This window comes from Sarcophilus harrisii, chromosome 4 (assembly GCF_902635505.1).
Source record: "Sarcophilus harrisii chromosome 4, mSarHar1.11, whole genome shotgun sequence".
Taxonomy (NCBI): Eukaryota; Metazoa; Chordata; class Mammalia; order Dasyuromorphia; family Dasyuridae; genus Sarcophilus; species Sarcophilus harrisii.
The window spans coordinates 420247910-420267684 of record NC_045429.1 but is presented as its reverse complement, the minus strand read 5'-3'; positions in this window follow the sequence as shown (position 1 = coordinate 420267684).

Sequence of the window (19775 nt, the reverse complement as noted above, 5' to 3'; positions counted from 1 at the left end):
GTGTTTCAAATTTTTCTCCCTTCTTGTATTCCAATATATGTTAAATGTGCAAATCTTCTATACATATTTCCACATTTATCATGCTGCACAAGGAAAATCAGATCAAAAAGGAAAAAAAAATAAGAAAAAAAGCAAGCAAATCATCTCAAAAAAGGTGAAAATGCTATCTTGTCAGCCACATTCAATCCCCATAGTCCTCTTTCTGAATGTAGATGGCTCTCTCCATACAGTTCTATTGGAATTGGCTTGAATCACCTCATTGTTGAAAAGAGCCACATCCATCAGAATTGATCATCATATAATCTTGTTGTTGAAGTATATAATGATCTCCTGGTTCTGCTCATTTTACTCAGCATCAGTTCATGTCAGTCTCTCCAAGCCTTTCTGAAATCATCCTGCTGGTCATTTCTTAGAGAATAATATTATATAATATTTATATACCATAATTATTCACCTATTCCCCAACTGCTGGGCTGAAATTACAAAAAAGGGCTGCAACAAACATTTTTGCACCTGTGGGTCTTTTTCTATTTTTTATGATCTCTTTGGGATACAGACCCAATAGAAACACTGGGTATGCACAGTTTGATAGCCCTTTGGACATAGTTCCAAATTGCTCTCTAGAATGGTTGAATCAGTTCACAACTCCACCAACAATGTATTAGTGTCTCAGTTTTCCCACATCCCTTCCAACCTTTATCATTATCTTTTCCTGTAATCTTAGCTAATCTGAAAGGTGTGTGATAGTACCTCAGAATTGTCTTAATTTGCATTTCTCTTATCAATAATGATTTAGAGTATTTTTTTCATATGACTAGAAATAGTTTTAATTTCTTCATCTGAAAATTGTCTGTTCATATCTTTTCACCATTTATCAATTGGAGAATGGCTTGTATTCTTATAAATTTGAGTCAATTCTCTACATGTTTTACAAATGAGGCCTTTATCAGAATCCTTAGATATAAAAATTTTCCTTTAGTTTTCTGCTTCCCTTCATAATCTAGGCTGCATTGCTTTTGTTTGTACAAAACCTTTTTAATTTAATATAATTAATATTATCCATTTTGAATTTCATAATGTACTCTGGATCTTCTTTGGCCATAAATACCTTCCTTCTCTACAGATTTGAAAGGGAGACTATCCTTTGCTCTCCTAATTTGATTTATAGTATCACCCTTTATGTCTAAATCATGAATCAAGTTTGACCTTATCTTGGTATAGGTATTGGTCAGTGTCTAGTTTCTGCCATAATAGTTTCCAATTTTCCCAGCAATTTTTGTCAAATAGTGAGTTCTTATCCCAGAAGCTAGAGTCTTTATCAAACACTAGATTACTATAATCATTGACTATTGCATCTTGTGAGCCTAACCTATTCCACTGCCAACTGCTCTATTTCTGAGTACCAAATGGTTTTGATGACCACTGATTTATAATATAGTTTTAGGTCTGGTGTAGCTAAATCACCTTCATTTGCATTTTTTTCATTAATTGCCTTGAAATTCTTGACTTTTTGTTCTTCCAGATGAACTTTATTATTTTTTCTAGCTCTGTAAAGTAATTTCTTGGCAGTTTGATTGATATGGCACTGAATAAGTACATTAATTTAAACAATATTGTCATTTTTATTATATTAGCTTAGCCCAGCAATGAGCATAAATTTGTGGGGAAAGTGTATTATAATTGTGTTCCTATAGTTCCTAGCTTTGTCTTGTCAGATATGCTACATATTGTGATATTGATAGACTATATTATCTATAGTTATTTTAAATGGAACTTTTCTTTGTATCTCTTGCTGCTGGACTTTGTTGGTAACATACAGAAATGCTGATGATTTATGTATATTTATTTTGTATCCTGAAACTTGGCTAAAGTTATTAATTGTTTCTAGTAGGAGTTTTTTTTCCTTGTTTTTTTGTTTGTTTGTTGTTGTTTTGTTTTTTGTTTTGCTGAGGCAACTGGGGTTAGCTAACTAGACCAGGGTCACACAACTAGGAAGTATTAAGTGAACTCAGGTCCTCTTGATTTCAGGACTGTTGTTCTATCCACTGTGCCATCTTGCTGCCTCTTTCTAATAGTTTTTTAATTGATTCTCTAGGATTCTCTAAATATACCATCATATCATCTGCAAAGAGTGACAATTTTATTTCCTCATTACGTGTTCTAATTCTTTTAATTTCTTTTTCTTCTCTAATTGGTAAAGCTAACATTTCTAATATAATATTAAATGGTAATGGTGATAGGGGCAACATTGTTTCATCCCTATCTTATTAGGAATGCCCCTTACATATGATGCTTATTGATGGTTTTAGATAGATGCTACTGATCATTTTAAAGAAAACTCCATTTATTCCTATGTTTCTAGTGTTTTTCAATAGGATTGGGTATGGGATTTTGTCAAATGCTTCTTCTGCATTAAGATAATCATATGAATTTTTTCTTTATTTCTTCTTGAAGGGTTTTGGTTGTGATATATAAGAATGCTCAGGATTTATAAGAACTTACTTTATAGCCTGGTCTTTGCTAAAAATTATTGTTTCAAATAACTTTTTAGTTGAGTCTTCAGCATTTTCCAAATTTTATTGTCTCATTCCTTATTCTGATTTCTTCTATTTCTTTTCCTTATTTCTATTCTATTCAATTCTATTGCTAGAATTTCTAATATCATACTGAATAACATTGGTGATGGTGGGCATTTTTATTTTACATCTGGTATTACTGGGAAAGCTTCTACCTTATTTCTATTACAAATAATACTTGCTGATGGTTTTGGCTAAATGCTGTTTTATCAATTTAAGGAAAAAGCCAGTTTACACCCGTACTTTCAAGTGTTTTTAATAGAAATGAGTGATGTATTTTATTTGGGGTTTTTTGGGACAAGATAATTAGGGTTAAGAGACTTTCCCAGAGTCACACAGGTACAAAGTGTTACGTACCTGAAGCTGAATGTGAACTCAGGACCTCCTGATTCCAGGACTGGTCCTCTATATACTATACCATATAGTTGTCCCAACTATTATATTTTATCAAAAGCTTTTTCTGTCTCTATTGATATAAGCATATGATATTTTAAGCCTTTATTATTGATATAATCAATTACATTAATAGTTTTCCTTATGTTAATCCATCCTTACATACCTGGTATAAATCTCACTTGATCATCCTTTAGCTAGTATTTTATTTAGAATTTTTTATCCATATTCATTAATGAAATTGGTTTATAATTTTCTTTCTCAATTTTTATTCTTTCTAGTTTAGGAATCAGTATCATATTTGTTTCATAAAAGGTGTCTCATAGGATCTCTTCTTTGCCTATTATTCCAAATAATTTGTTTAATATTGGAATTACTTGATCTTTAAATGTAATTTGTAAATTCATCTGGTTCTGGCACTTTTTTCTCAGGAAGCTCATTTATGGCTTATTCAATTTCTTTTTCTAAAATAGATCTATTTAGATATTCTATTTCCTCTTCGGCTAATCTAGGCAATTTATATTTTTGTAAACGTTCTTCCATTTCATTTAAATCATTAAATTTGTTGGCATATAATTGAGCAAAATAACTCTTTACAACTGTTGTAATTTCATCTTTGTTAGCCTTCCACCATGTTTTAAGAAAATGGTCCAGGTAGATGATAGTGTATGTTCATCATCAATAGCTCTCTCTCATTTTTCCCCTTGTAATACTGGGTTCCATAACTACTCACAGAATTTCAGAAGCAGAAGGGAACCTAGAGATCATTTAGACTTACTCCTATTTAATACACGTGGCACTTTGAACACTTAATTTGGTCTCAGTTTTTGCACTGGCAAAAGGAAAAGTTTAAGCTCCTGCTCTATATCTATGATCCTATATTCTCTTCATTTTAAAAAATGTAGAAACTAATGAATTTCATCTGTACCAGGTCCATGGGCTCTTTCTGGGATTCTGAATAAGAAATACTCTTCTTGGAGTGAGATAGTGGTGTGGTATAATGGAAAGCATCTGGATTTGTTATCAGGGAGTCCTGATCAAACCCTGGCTCTGATTATTTATTAGCTGTGTGATCCTGGACAAAACATTTTAATTCTCTGTGCCTCAGTTTCCCCCTTTGTAAAACTGGGGTGGGAGTATATTCATTATCTATTTCACAGGATTGCTGTGAAGAGCAAGGTCTTCAAATCCCCAAGGATTATGTAAAAATAATTGTATTATTATCATAGGGCTCACAAAGTGTAGAAAAAGCCCTTTTTCCATAATTCAGGCAAGATAAAACTATGCTTATTTTCCCTCTCAGAATGAACTTCTTAGGAAGCTAAGGAAAAAGAAAACAAAAGCCAAAGAATGAAAATAGATTTTTTAAAAATGCTGTTATCATTTTAGCTTGGCTGAAGCACCAAGTGGAGATTTTTTTTTCCTTTTCTCAATCTCATGTAGGCAATGCTACTCAAAAGCTGGCCCAAGATGCATTTGGGCTGGTGCCATTTTGAAGCCAGAGGGGATTTTTAATCCCTCCCTAAATCTACTTCTAATGTTTTCTCCTGATGTAAGCAGTCCTGGTTGTTCTTTCTGGCCCCAAGCTATGCTATAGAGTTTTGATGGAACCCTTGGCTTTAAAATTTTATTTTTAAATCATGAACTTAATCTTCAAACATCTCAATATAAAAAGAACAAAGAAAAGACTTATACATGAAACTATGAATCCATGAGGCAACTCCTCTACCAAATTGGAAATCTGAGGCAAATTGAGACTTGTTCTGTAACTCATAGACTTATAAAGTTAAATGGGATGCTAATATTCTCATAGTCAGAGGCAAGACTTGAACTGAGGCCCTGCTGGCTCAGAGACTATTCCTATCTCCCCTGTGCCGCACTATCTCTCAAGATGAGGTTTTATAAGTATTAAATCCTACTATTGAGTTAAAAAAAAAATCAACTATATAAATACAGAATGAGGGAGGCGTGTACACGGTTCACATTAAAAAAAAAAAAAAAGCTGGATTTTTTAGTGGACCATAAGCTCATTATCTGATGATAGTGTCATTAACATAAAGCCAAACAAAACTAATTCAATCATTGTCCAGAGTGAAGAAAATAATAGACTCACTGGATTTTTCTTTGATCAGAATATATTGGGAGAGTACTGCTCAGTTCCAGTTAACACCTTTTGGGAAGGGCATTGATAAACCAGCATTATACTAATGAATAAATCACATGCCATCTGCAAAATCAATCAGCATGTTATCTATGTCCTTCTTTAATAAAAATGTTCAATGGTAAAAGTAACCCACTAGAAACCCATATAGATCTTTTCAGACAGTCATTGAATCAATGTCACATCACCCAACTATAATCATCTAGTCCAATGATGTCAAATTCAAGTAGAAACCTTTTGCATATTGACTTAGAAAATAAGAAATTAGCATTATCTGTGATGTATTTTATTTTTTATTTAAACATTTCCCAATTACAGCTTAACCTCATTCAAGTTATGCTTGGGAGTTTTGCCAGCCACTTGTGGGAAATGAAGGGAGGTGTTAAATCTCTGATTTAACCCTCATCTATTTATCTTGTGCATAAAAACATCACAAGGGACTTTTTAAAATGTCCTGTTGAAATCCAATGTCTGTAGAATTCTCTTAATTTGCCAGTCTAATAACCACATCAAAAAAGGAATTTAAGTTAGTCTTGTACTATTATTTTTGATGGATTCAAGGCATCCATAGCAGTAACTATTTCCCTTCAAAATATTCACACTTCATTTATTTAAAAAATACAACCTAAGATGAAAGCTGAAAACGAACTTTACATGTATTTGGAAAAATAAAACATTATTAAAATAAATAAATAAATGCAAAAAAAAAAGCTGAGCAAGGCCGGATGATTATGAATCACACTGTCCTCAGAGGAAGTTCTTCCTTCCATGGCCAGAGTTGGGGAGAAAAGCAGCTCTTCCCCCAAGTTGGTGTTTTCCTTCTTTATTGACAGAAGGGATTTGTGCAGGGAAGTCCTGGTTCTGAGTAGTTGGGTGGACTCAGACAATGTACCGGCACAAGGATTTCCACTCTTCCCTGCCATTTCTGGACATCCCTCTGCCACTGTTTATTATAGCATACTATAAAATAAATGAGTTGCTATTAGTCTTTGGTTTTTGTTATGTGAGCAATAGAAACTGAGAATCATCATAGTCTGGAATATCTGGCAGACCCACTAGTGCCCAGGGAGAAGAAAATCTCTCCCTAAGGGCAGCTAGACAGCACAGTGGATAGAGCACCTGAAGTCAGGAAGATCTGAGTTCAAATCTTAACACTTCCGGCTGTGTGACCCTGGGCAAGTCACTTAACCCCAATTGCCTCAGCAAAAAAGAAAAAAAAAAGAAAGTCTGTCCCTAAGTGTTCCCAAACCCAGTGGTTCTGCCCATAACTGCCCTCATGGCTAGCCCAAGGCCATATGTAGAAGTAACAGGCAGAAAGTGACTGTAACCTGCCATGAGTCATATTTCCCTGGACTGGAAATATTGTTTTTGGAGAGCTGTTGGAGAGAGGAGAGTTTTTATCTCTGGGAACCTCTGTGGAACACATTTCTGATTTCTCTCTTTCTCTTTTATCCCCTTCCCTTATATTCATTGCTACTCAGGGGGCTGCTCTACCACAGGAATCCTGCTGCACATGAGCTGTGCGGTATAAATATACATGTGGGGAGCTGCACCCCTAAGCCTTCCATCTGTGCTATCCTGGAAGCCTGGGAGCACGAATGCATAATATACTCAGTGTACCGAAGCCCTTCCCTGCTTGCAGGAATGCAGTTCCTAGTATCACAGGACCAGGTTTTTATTAAAAGGAGGAAACTAAACAAACCCTTTATTGGGCAATCAGTAGTCCCAAGGTTATGCAATTCCCAGGGTTATTTAACAGTTCCTAGCACGATGGCTCCTATGGCGGAGGGAGTGACCTCTAAGTCCCATGAGTAACCTCGCTCTCTGTCTTTCTGCCACCCTTTCCCTCTCCAAGGTACTGTCACATACAATTCATCATTTTTTCAGGCAAGCCTGGAAATCCTCTCTAAAGTACCCTGGATCTTTCAGGGCTATCTCTCCAGGCTAAAGAAAGACACAAAAGCACCTTGGAGGGGGTTTTTTATGCTTCTGGTTGTCCCTACCCCCCCTCCCCACTTCTACTGCTCTCATCCTTCTGTTTCTCCTCATTATGTCTTCCTTTTTTCCTTAGTTACCAATCTCTAACGTTATGGAGAGGTGGGTCAAGGAAGCTCTTTATAATCTCTCTGGACAAATATTATTCACTGGGGAGGTGAGGGAAGGTGGCAAGCTAAGGGAAGAAGAGGAACAAATTTCTTGTAGTTTAAAGACTCTATTTTCCACTTTTTGAACATTGGTTTATTTGCCCATCTCTGAGCCTGCCAGCCTTTTAGCTTTAAATTTAAGGCTGTTTTATATTGGCTCTGCATATGGCTCCTTTCCTTTCCTAGAGATTTATTCCATGTCAATCTTTACCCCTGAATTAATTTCTCCCTGCCCCCCTTTTTTTGTTTGCCAAATAATACTATCACTGAAGGGTCAGAATCCTCAGATTGAATACATCAATCAAAGGTGTAAAAAGGCATTTCCTTCTAGCCATTGGAAGAAAGATCCCCGCAAGAAACATCTTGTTATTGGTTGAAAAATTAGATATACCTCTGGGTCTCTGTATAATGATAGCTATACTTACTATCATTAAGATTAGGGATATTCTTCCCTATATATATATCTCTATATATATCTACATATATATATATATATTCATGGGAAAATATAACCTCAGACTTTGGGGGAGATGAGGAAATTTAGTATACCATAACAACAACAATACTCATATAAATAGCTAGCATTTATACAGCATTGCAAAGCACTTTACAAATATTACCTCACTTAATCCTCACAACAACCCTGGAAGTAGGGGCTATTATAATTCTGATTTTACATAAGAGAAAACTGAGGCATGCAGAAGTTAGATGGTCTGCCCATGGTCACACAGCTAGTTAATGTCTGAGGTAAAATTGGAACTCAGATCTAGTGGGCTTTCCACCATCATTTTGTTGCTTAGAGCTAATGTTTTGTGTATTTCATAGATACAAACTCTTTAAAGTTTGCAAAACACGTAGGCATGTTATCTAAATTAATCCTCACGATGGATCAATAATAATCACAATAATCCTATTATATAGATGAGGAAATTGAAGCTGAGAAAGGTTAGGTGAATTGCCCAGATTCACACAGGAAATTTCTGAGATGGAATTTGACATGCTCATTCTGACTTCAACTCTCTTACCCACTGAACTACTTAGCTTCATGTTAGTAACAGACCACATAATACTCTTTTCAAAAAGCTAAAGGAAGCTTGGTTAGATGATGTTAAAGGCAAGCATACCAATAGGGGTTCTTGAGCCTCTTAAAGGTACTTCTAGGATTCTTAGAGTAGCAGTCAGTGCCTTCTGGGGTTCTAGCCTGCTAAGAAGAGTAAGAGTTGAGGAAGTGGTCCCAGATGGGATGCTACACACACACACACATACACACACACACACACACACACACATATACATGTGTATGTGGATATATATTTATGTAGTCATTTTTATATGTGTAAGATATTTTATAAATATCTTTAAAATTCTTATGTATTTTAGAATGTATGTAATTTAAATATTTATACATACAACTACCAAGGAAAGAAAAGAATCATTATCTCACAGAGACCGTGTCAAATGGTTGGAAAATATTCCCTCAAACACTCCCAGTTTCTTTTAATAATCTGTTGTGTCATTTATCCATTAAATCTAAACTTAAGGTACAAACAACTCTAGTCTATTCATTTAAAAGATTTTAATCTTATTTTTATTGCTATCTATTGTTTTACATCACTCTGATTTCCAAATTTAGTCCTAGCGTGCGCTTTGTCTCTCTGTCTCTCTTTGTCTCCGTCTCTCTGTGTCAGGTTCAGGATTTTATTTGTTACCGTTTGGTTTATTTATTTGTTATCGTTTTGCTGTTTTATAATCATTATAATGGGATGTTGGTAGAGACCTATATCTGCTGATAGATAGACAAGTATTCGGAATGTTTATCTATGGGAGTCCTCAGAGATCCAGGAAGACTCTGACTGAAAAGCTAGCCTCTACCCATCCTAAGGCAGGGAGGAGGAGGAGGAGGAGGAAGAGAAGGAGAAGGAGGAGGAGGACTCTCCTGAAAATACTAAGACTTGAGAGACTGGAATAGGCCTAAGGAACAGACTCAGAATTAGTGATATCATGGGGAGGAGGGGGGCAAGCGGGCCAGATGTCCAGGTGCAGGACTGCTCTTCATTTTGAGGGAACTGACATGGGAGAGAAAAGCTCAGGCTCTAAGGCAAGCACTGGCTGAGTAACTGGATATACTCGGGCTACTGAGAATAGACTTGATGAATTTGTATTTTCCCATCCTCATTCTCTTTCTCAGGAAAGTAAGGAGAATATTTCTCAATCCCTGTTCCTAAGAGTTTGTTTTGTTTTCTGTTTTGTTGGTTCTCTTTGCAATAGAGTGGTTAACCAGTGAATGACTAATTGTGTGCAATGATGGCAAAGAGAGGTAGCAATCAGGTGGTGGGATACTGAAGGAGAGACAGAAACAGAAAGACAGAGATAGATAGACGCATATAAGAGACAGAGACAGGGAGAGACACAGAGAGAGAGAGAGAGAGAAGAAAGGGAGGGAGGGAGAGAGGGAGAGAGACAGGGAGAGCCACACACATAGAAAGAAAGACAGAGACAGAGAGAGACAGAATCAGGGAGAGACACAGAGAGGGAGAGCATGGAGGGAGGGAAAAAGGGAAAGATACAGAGACACAGAAACAGAGATGAGAGACAGACAGACAGAGACAAAGAGACAGAGACATGGAGACATAGAGAGAGACACACACACACACACAGAGAGATAATTTTTAAAATAATTGCTGGGTATTCTTATTGTCAGGGATTAAAAAGCCGTTCAAAAGAGAGAAATGTATAGCTTCCCAAAATCAGAGAGAAAAACATGGGCGCTAACTAGTCCTAGACAAAATGGCTTAGTGATACTGATGGGAAATGGTTTGTGATTATCTTATCCACTTCCATTTTCCCATTATTTCTTCTCAGGCTTAAAAGGAAAGCATCTTCAGGGTAGAACCAAGGAAGTGACTAGAGAGAAAAGATCACATCCAAGGGGAGGAAGGAGGGAAAAAGCTGAGGAAGATTTGTTGTTTGTCCTTCCTTCTTGAAAAGGACCCAGACATCAGGGAGGAGATGCCATGACATACAAGTGAATTAGACTGTAGTGAGGGAAGATTGTACAAAGTCACCAGCCTCATTTTCTCCTCCAGAGCCATCAGGGGCCATTAGAAAGATATAGATCAGGACAACTGGATTTGGTCGAGGGGAATAGTGTTACCATCTGCACAAAGGGTGGAAGCCAGATAAAGGAGATAATTAGTCCCATGTCACCAATACCAGCTTTCTAAAAGCTAAAACAACTATTTGACACATATTATATATTCTTTTCTTACTTTACTTCCTTTATTTAGCCTGTATCAGTTCATATAATTCATCCAGTTCTTCTGTGATCTCTCCACATTCATAATTTCTTATAGCACAGTAATATTCATGTACCATAATTTTTAGCCAATTCTCAAATGATGGCATCTACTTGTTTTCAGTTCTTTGTTATGATAAAAAAAATGCTCCTTTTCTCCTGTATTTTAGTGTAAGGTGCCTTTTTTTCTGTCTTTGACAATGGCCATCCATTTATTTTATAGATAAAGAAACTGCAGCCTCCAAAGTTTCCAGATTACTTACAAAAGGTCACAAAATTGGTAAAAGGCTCCAACAAGATTAAAGCCCTCATCTCCTCCTTCCCAGTTCTCTAGTTCTTTCATAAAGCTATGTCTTTTCTGTTATTTTTGATAATATCCTTTTAAAAGCACTGATTGCTGAGGGCTATGAGAATAAGGCAGGAGGTCTAGCAGGCTTTATTGTATAAAAATCATGTTTGTGTTACATGTGAAAAACTACAAAGTTCAAGGTCAATTTCAACAATTTTCCATCCAGTAAATGGAAATTTCCTCCCTGGGTCAATCCTGTTAAAAGAATGACTTTTTTTTCCCTTTTTCCTGTGCTGGATCAGTGACGGATCATCAGTTACATTATAAAGTAAATGTCAAATTCAAACTAAGGGTTCTTGGGCTCACCCATATAAACAAAGGGGAGGATATGCTGGTAACATTTGTCCTCTGCCAAGACAATACTTGTCATGTGTATGGATCCTGAGCACACTGGCCATCCTGGTATGCGGGGGACTGCCCAGATCCATGTGGGAGGGTGGGGAGGTACCTGTCATCAGTGGCCATGGTCTAAGCAAGAGGGAGGAATATATAGCTAATGATTGACATGTGGAAATGTTGGGAGTAAAGATAGGATTTATACACAAACGTTAAGTACAAGGTAATACCAATAAACTTTGCAGAGAAAATGCCATCTGCATCCAGAAAGAGATATATGGTGATTGAATATAAATCAACAATGCTAGCTAGTTCACTTCTTTGTTCTGTTTTTTTTTTCTTTCCTGTGGCTTTTTCCCCCTTTAGTTATGATTTTTCTCTCTTAACATGATTGAATATAAATCAACACATGCTACATTCATTTCTTTTTTCTGTTTTTTTTCTCTCCCCTATGACTTTTTTCCCTTTTGTTCTGATTTTTCTCTCTTAATATGATTCAGAAAGAAATATACATTTAAAAAGTGAATACGCATGTATAACCAGAAAAAAATATAAAAAGCAAACATTAATCAGAATTAGATAAGTTTGACGTTTTATGATATTAATATATCTCCCTCTACTTTTAGCCCTGACCTTTTTCTTCCATTTAATGCATGATCTTCAGGAATGATTTGAGATAGAATAAGAGGTGAGAGAAATTTGAATAGATCCAGTAAAGCAGGATAAAGTGCTCTCCCTACTGGTCATTATCAGATAGTGCAAAAGAAAGAGGAACGGGGTACAGGGCGGGAGCAGGGAGAGAGCCATAGCACTGAACGGCAGGAATGATGTCTTCTGGAACTAGAACAAAATGGAGAAGTTGTGCCCATTAGTATTTCCTTCCCTGGTCAAAGTTCTATTACTATTCACTACAACCGTCTCAAGAAAGGAAAGTTTTTTTCTTTTTATATTTTCCCCAATGCCTCATACAGAATTATAATTGGATTATTTATGGAACTCCCAATGTGGAAACTCCCTTCATAATGCATATCAGAAACTCATCTGTAATTTATGACCTTGGGAAGATTCAGGGCACTAAAAAATTAAGAAACTTGTCTACTCAGAAGCAGGACTTGAATCTGTGGCATGTGAAAAGTTCTAGAGACACAGGTGCTGGGTAATTAGTCATTTTATTAATGGTGCTAGTATTTTAATAAAATAGGTCAGTAACATTCTCGAATGCCAAAGATCCCTCAAAGTGAGGAGCTCATAGTTCATATGCCCTTGGAAGAGCAAGTGTTTCGGAGAGTAGCAATCAATTCTGATTGGTTAACAATTAATGAGAGAATGAGTATTATAATTATAATGAGTAGGTTATATTCCTTTTTTAATACTAATAGCTTTTTATTTTTCAAAATACATGCAAAGATAGTTTTCAACATTCACCCTTGAAAAACCTTGAGTTCCAAATTTTTCCCCCTCCCTCCTTTCCTTTCCCCTCCCCTAGATAGAGGCTAAATATGGGCAATTCTCTTTTAAACATATTTCCACATGCATCATGCTGCACAAGAAAAATCAGAAGAAAAGGGGGAAAGAGAGGAAAAGAGCAAGCAAGGAAACAAGAAAAAAGAAATAAAACTACTATGTTGTGATCCACATTCAGTCCCCACAGCTCTCTCTCTGAATGCAGATGGCTCTCTCCATCAAAAGACTATTGGAATTGCCTTGAATCACCTCATTGTTGAAAAGAGCCAAGTCCATCACAATTGATCATCACATAATCTTGTTGTTATGTACAATGTTCTCTTGGTTTGAGTAGGTTATATTCCAAAGAGAGTCTTGAGATGGGATCACTCAAGAAAGAGACATATCAATTTTCATATCACCTATCTGATTAAAAAAGGAGAATCCATTTATTTTCTTAGATCTGACTAAACACAATGATCAAGACTTCTCCCACTGTCCTAAACTTAGAATTTCTCTTATTGTCTGGTTAACTTTTAGTTTCAGTAAATCTTTTACGAGATTTCCCACATTGGTTGCCTTCTGGATGAGGAAATAGAAAAGGGGAAAAATTTTGATCCTGATTCGATAGTTATTAACAAAAGGGAGAAAAAAATCATTTCTCTCAAACCCAGATCTTTCTGCCTGAGGAAGGCTTCCTTCCCTTTATCCTATATTATCTCTCTTGCACATTATAGACCCTTAACAACTACTTGAATTCAATTCAATATTTTTAAGATGTTGACTATAAAATGCTTATACTAGGCACTTGTATAGAACAGTAATAGGTTAGTGTAGGGAAACCCCCTTCATAATGCATATCATAAACTTATCTATAATTTATGATCTTGGAGAGTCGTTAAAGGGTACTGAGAAATTATAGAAGTGATGAGTTCACTTTCTTTAAGAGCTTGAAGTTGGGGGATAACTTGTCAGAGTTTCTTTTGAGTAGATGACCACAGAGAACCTCCCAACACTCATATTCTTGATTCTAGGATGGAAGAGTTAATGGTTTAGTTTTATTTTGTTTAAAAAACTTGTGAATGTTTGTAAGCATCATGGAAGAAATCTGGGGAGCACGAGTTGTATCTATGCTCCAAGCTCAGGAGCATCATTTCCATGGCTCATTATAAGGTTTCTTAAAAAGTCAGAAGAGAGTTCCTATCTTCTGGGGAGTCATCGGGGAATGGCTGCACTGCTGAGGAGAGAAAGTGGGAGAGGTGGATTGGTCCCAAGGAGGAAATGATGCAGGATGCAATTAGCATGTCTTCTTTCAAAGAGAGGCAAACTGGGACCCTGGCTGCTGGGTAGACTCGAGAGAGTGGGGTGAATCCTGATGTTTGTGGGGACTCACATCCTCTGGACTTGGTGATATAGAAAGCCATGACCTAAAAACAGCAGAATCAGGAGAGGTGGAGGATCTATGGTACCCGACATTCAGAACTTCACAAATGAGGAAGGTTCCTCCTTCCCTGGAACAGGAGGAAGAAGAGCTCTGAATTGAAATAAATTGTGTCTGGAATTTGGGGGGCTTGTGCAAATCTCAGGGGAATGGCAGACTCTTAGTGCCTATCATATTTTATGATGCTTGGTCTCATTCATCTTTGTTTCTATGGTTATTAATAAAACACACCATTGATCCACGCTGGTGTGACTCAATTGAAATATGACATAGAAGGGAAGAAGGAAGTTTTCCTGGTGGAAACTCGTGGGAGCTGAGAAGAGATTATGTTTAATAAATCTACACAGATCATACTAAGAGACTAATAAGAACAGTGCCATCCATAAAAGGAACAGAAATAGCAGCTTTCTGAGGACCATAATAAGGATGGTATTTTCACCCTCTGATTCTCTCTCTCCTTTCTCTTCCCTCCCCTTTCTCTCTCTCTCTTTCTCTCTCTCTCTCTCTCTCTCTCTCTCTCTCTCTCTCTCTCTCACACACACACACACACACACACACACACACACATACACACACACACCCCTGGATTAACTTAATGATAATTTCACTCTTCAGCTAATAAGTAGAAAGGCTATTATAAACCTGATTTTCACCAACAAGGAGAAATTATTGGACTGACAAGTCATCAAGACAAGGTATCCTAAAACAAATTGTACTGTTCCATTTATCAAACTCCATGAAACTAATGATCTTGATTTATAAAATCATGATTTAGGTTGGTTTTAGTTCAAAGTTCCCAATATCATGGACTCTGAGCAAGTCAAGGGGAGAGGGATGGGAAGTAAACAAGTATTTATTAAACATCACTATATGTCAGGCATTGTGTTAGGGGCTTAACAAATGCTCTTTCATTTGATATTTTAGTTGGTGGGGGAGTTTTAAGCAAAAGACTCAGTTTATATCTTGCACTGAATTTACTTGCTTTGCTTACAAAATATTTGATGTGTGCTGGTTACTAAGAAATGATTTCTGAGAAGAAAACTTCATATACCATTTCCCTTTGCCAACGAAAGTGATGAAGAAAGGGAAAGACATGTATGATTAGGGAGGCCTAGTAATCAACCTTGTATTGACTTTTGTCTTGCTTTGTCTACCTTTACAAAGCAATATGAACAGTGAAAATGGGATATTAATGTGTGCTTTATAGGCAATCAAGGGGAGGGTTATAAATAGAACAAGTTTAAGAATAAAATAGATTAACTATCATGCACAAAGTTTGCTTGATAAAAGGCATCAATTTACATTTCACAAATGGGAATTTTCAGCTTGATTCTTCCCTTTCTGGTCCACTAGGGCAAAGCAGCAAAACCTATGGAACTACTAAATAAATATGGAATAATAAAAAGAGTTCCAGTTCTAGAGCAAAAGGACCTGGGTTCAAAAATCTTTCTAGTACTTGCCATCTGATGACCTTGGAAGGCCATTTTCATCTCAGTGGACCCTCATTTTTGTTTTATTTTATTTTTTTGAAAAATGAGATTTTACTAGTTTCTTTTAAATCTAGATCTATGATCCTATGAAATAATTTTCCTTTTGTTGCACTATTCTTCCTGTGGCAGAGGAATCTCTCACATCACACAAAGCTATGGAGAGATTTTCTCTACAGACTTACAGTAACCCAACTGGCTGAAGAGTAACTTGAAGTTACATATCTCCCATTATCTCAAGATGACATAATATATTGCTCTACCTCATTTCCCCTATAAGAAAAAATAAAGAAAACTCTTTTAGAAAAAAATACAGTCATCTAAAACAAATCCTCCCCGGCCATGTCCTAAAACGTATGTCTCATTCTGTACCTTGAGTCCATACTCTCTCTTTCAAGAGAGAGGAAGAACGTTTCATCATCAGTCCTTTGGAATCATGACTGTACATTGCATTCATCAGTTCTCTAGTCTTTCAAAACTATATTCTTTTACAATGCTGTAGTCATTGTAAAGATCTTCTTCTGCGTCTGTTCCTTTCATGATTTCATGTAAATCCTCCCAAGATTTTCTGAATCCATCCTTCTTTCTCATTTTCTATGGCTCAACTACAATTATAGCCCTAAACCACTACATTGTGAATATCCTTTGTTCCAGCAACATCATTACTAGACACGTACCCCAAAGAAATCACATATTCAGGGATGTGGTACAGCATATTGGCTATCTATCTCTCGTCTGGTGCTCCAGCTACGTGACCAATAACTATCTTTTCTGATCAGACATCTCTTGGATGCTCTCTTTTCTTTTTTTTTTTTATTTAATAGCCTTTTATTTACAGGATATATACATGGGTAACTTTACAGCATTAACAATTGCCAAACCTCTTGTTCCAATTTTTCACCTCTTACCCTCCCCACCCCCTCCCCTAGATGGCAGGATGACCTGTAGATGTTAAATACATTAAAATATAAATTAGATACACAATAAGTATACATGACCAAAACGTTATTTTGCTGTACAAAAAGAATCAGACTCTGAAATATTGTACAATTAGCTTGTGAAGGAAATCAAAAATGCAGGTGGGCATAAATATAGGGATTGGGAGTTCAATGTAATGGTTTTTAGTCATTACCCAGAGTTCTTTCTCTGGGCGTAGCTGGTTCAGTTCATTACTGCTCCATTGGAAATGATTTGGTTGATCTCGTTGCTGAGGATGGCCAGGTCCATCAGAACTGGTCATCATATAGTATTGTTGTTGAAGTATATAATGATCTCCTGGTCCTGCTCATTTCGCTCGGCATCAGTTCATATAAGTCTCTCCAGGCCTTTCTGAAATCATCCTGTTGGTCATTTCTTACAGAACAGTAATATTCCATAATTTTCATATACCACAATTTATTCAGCCATTCTCCAACTGATGGACATCCATTCAGTTTCCAGTTTCTAGCCACTACGAAAAGGGCTGCCACAAACATTCGTGCACATACAGGTCCCTTTCCCTTCTTTATAATCTCTTTGGGATATAATCCCAGTAGTAACACTGCTGGATCAAAGGGTATGGATGCTCTCTTTTCTACCACTTCTTGCATTCAAGGGGTCACTGATTTTACATTAAAGTCCATTTATGACTCCATTTGTCTCTCCTTTGTCCTCTGTGTGACCTGCATAGTAGAGACTGCCACATTCTATGATTCATAATAACACAGGGTCAATGTAAGAATATTGGTGCCAAAATTTTAGGCTTTTTAAAATAGAGAAAGCCCTCTTTCATTAAATGCAGAATATTTTTAAGCAGTAGTTTTTTGTTTCAGAGAGAAGCTTGGGGTCATTGGCAAGTACAGTGCAATTTTCCAAAGGCAATTCATCCTACTCTCTTCATTCTATTCAATTCCGAAACCTAGTAACTCTTAACTCAGGCCAGCTTTGAAAAAGAAAAAAAGGTGAGAAAAGAAATCATCAGCCTTATGGTAAAACAAAGAGAGTTTCTAGGTATTCTGTACTTGATACTCCCTATAGCACTGTCTCTTTACATATATAAATATATGTATAAATATATATATACATATATTATATATTCATATATATTATATATTCATATATATGTGTATATGTATATGATTGCTATGGATGTATGTCTGTATATAAATGGCAGGTGGCTCAGTGGATAGAGTACTAGATGTGGACTCAGAAACACCTGTATTCAAATTTGGCCTCAGATCCATATTAGACCTTATGACCCTGGATAGGTTACTTAAACTCTTCTCTCCCTCAGTTTCCTCAATTATAAATGGGAATAATAATAATAATAAAATATATCTATTTCCCAGGGTTGTTGTGAGGATCAAATTAGATTACATCTGCAGAGTGCTTAAAATATTATATAAATGCTGGCTATTGTTATTAAAATAGCATCAAGAAAACACAAAAAACACTCAATTAAAAAAGGATCAGAGAAAATTAGAACAATAGAGCTGCTAACAAAAATAAAGCTAGATGGCCACACCAAAATATAATAGAATAAAGATCTTTAAAGAGTTTAAATAATTTATCAAGAGAATACATTCTATGAGTATTTAATTGTTTATATATGATAATCATAAAATGCTTCTATAACTGTGTATTTATAGTTAGGAATATAATTTTCAAAATTTGGAGAAAAACTGATATATATATATATACACATACATATATACTCTCTTTCTGCATATATATATATGCACATATATATATATACATACATACACATAATTCTAATATTCTTTTTGAGGGCCCTAGTACAATTTTTGGAAACCTCTTACACCCAGGGAAATCCTGGCAACTTAAATATCAGTTTCAGATTGTTTAATTCCAACTGGAGCTCTTAGCTCCTCTGTAACCATTCAGATCGATGACAATAGCAAACAGAGAACAGACTCAAAATGGTTAATAATAATAAATAGAAAGAAGTCACACCTTAATCTTTGGAAAATCAAGAAACCCCCTCAATGTTGGCCTTCTTCTACCCAGAGTTCCCACAATTTATAAAAATACTCTGGGTGAAGTTCCATCCAAAAACAAAGATGACTGACCCTGTTGCCTACTCAGCATCTCCACATGGTACTGGCTCCTTTTTTCTGGACAGCTCATGCTGTTGTGCATCCAGGTTAACAGAGGGCTTAGAGGGGCTTTCTTTCCCTTTCTGTCCCTTTTAACAGATGTTTTCATCTTATCCAATATGTTAAATTTAATAGCCAATCATATGATGTACATTTATTTTTAAATCTATTTCTCTAGGTATATATAGAGATTATAAACAGCTTAACTTGCAGGATTCTAACAATTCTTAGTTATGACAAGTTTATGAAAAACAGACAAAAATGATGAGGAAAGATGGAACTATAAACATAATAGAAAGACAAATAATAGTGTGTTCTGGACTCAGTATTCTATCCAGCATCAAACATGTACAAAAAGCACTCATTAAAAAAAAAAAGCACCTTATTTTTATTGTTGCCTTTTGTTTTTACATGAGCTTTATTTCTAAATAGATCTCTTTCTCCCATCTACATTATCCCCTATTAACAAAAATTTTAAAAGAGGGAGAAAAGGGATTTCAGCAAAACTACCCAACAACACATCAGTTATTTCTGTCGGTATTTGTAATGTTCCCTATCCATAGTCCTCCATATCTGCAAAAGAGGGATATAATAAGATGCATGTTCTCAACTCTTCTCCAATAATCAAGCTTGCTCATTATAATTAGGATTACATTTTGGAGTTTGGGGAACTTTCTGTTGACATTATTGTAGTCACTGTGCATATTGTTTTCTTAATTCTGCTTATTTTGCTCTGCTTATTTCAATAATTAAAAAAAAAATCGAGAAAACTAGGACTCTCCAAGCAGAATTTTTAAGGCAGATAAAAATATAGTTAGTGATAATGATGAGGAGGCTAATGGTACTCAGCATTTATGTGGTGCTCTAAGGTTTGAGAAACACTTTACACATATAATCTCTGCCTACATTCCCTCTCATCTGAGAGCAGCAGAATCAAAATTGGTAGGAGATAATAAAAGAACACCTATCATCTCTAAAAGTCTTGTGTTCCAGACATATCATACCCCAGATAGTAAAGGAGATTCCCTAATGAAATCTCCAAGGAAATAATGATG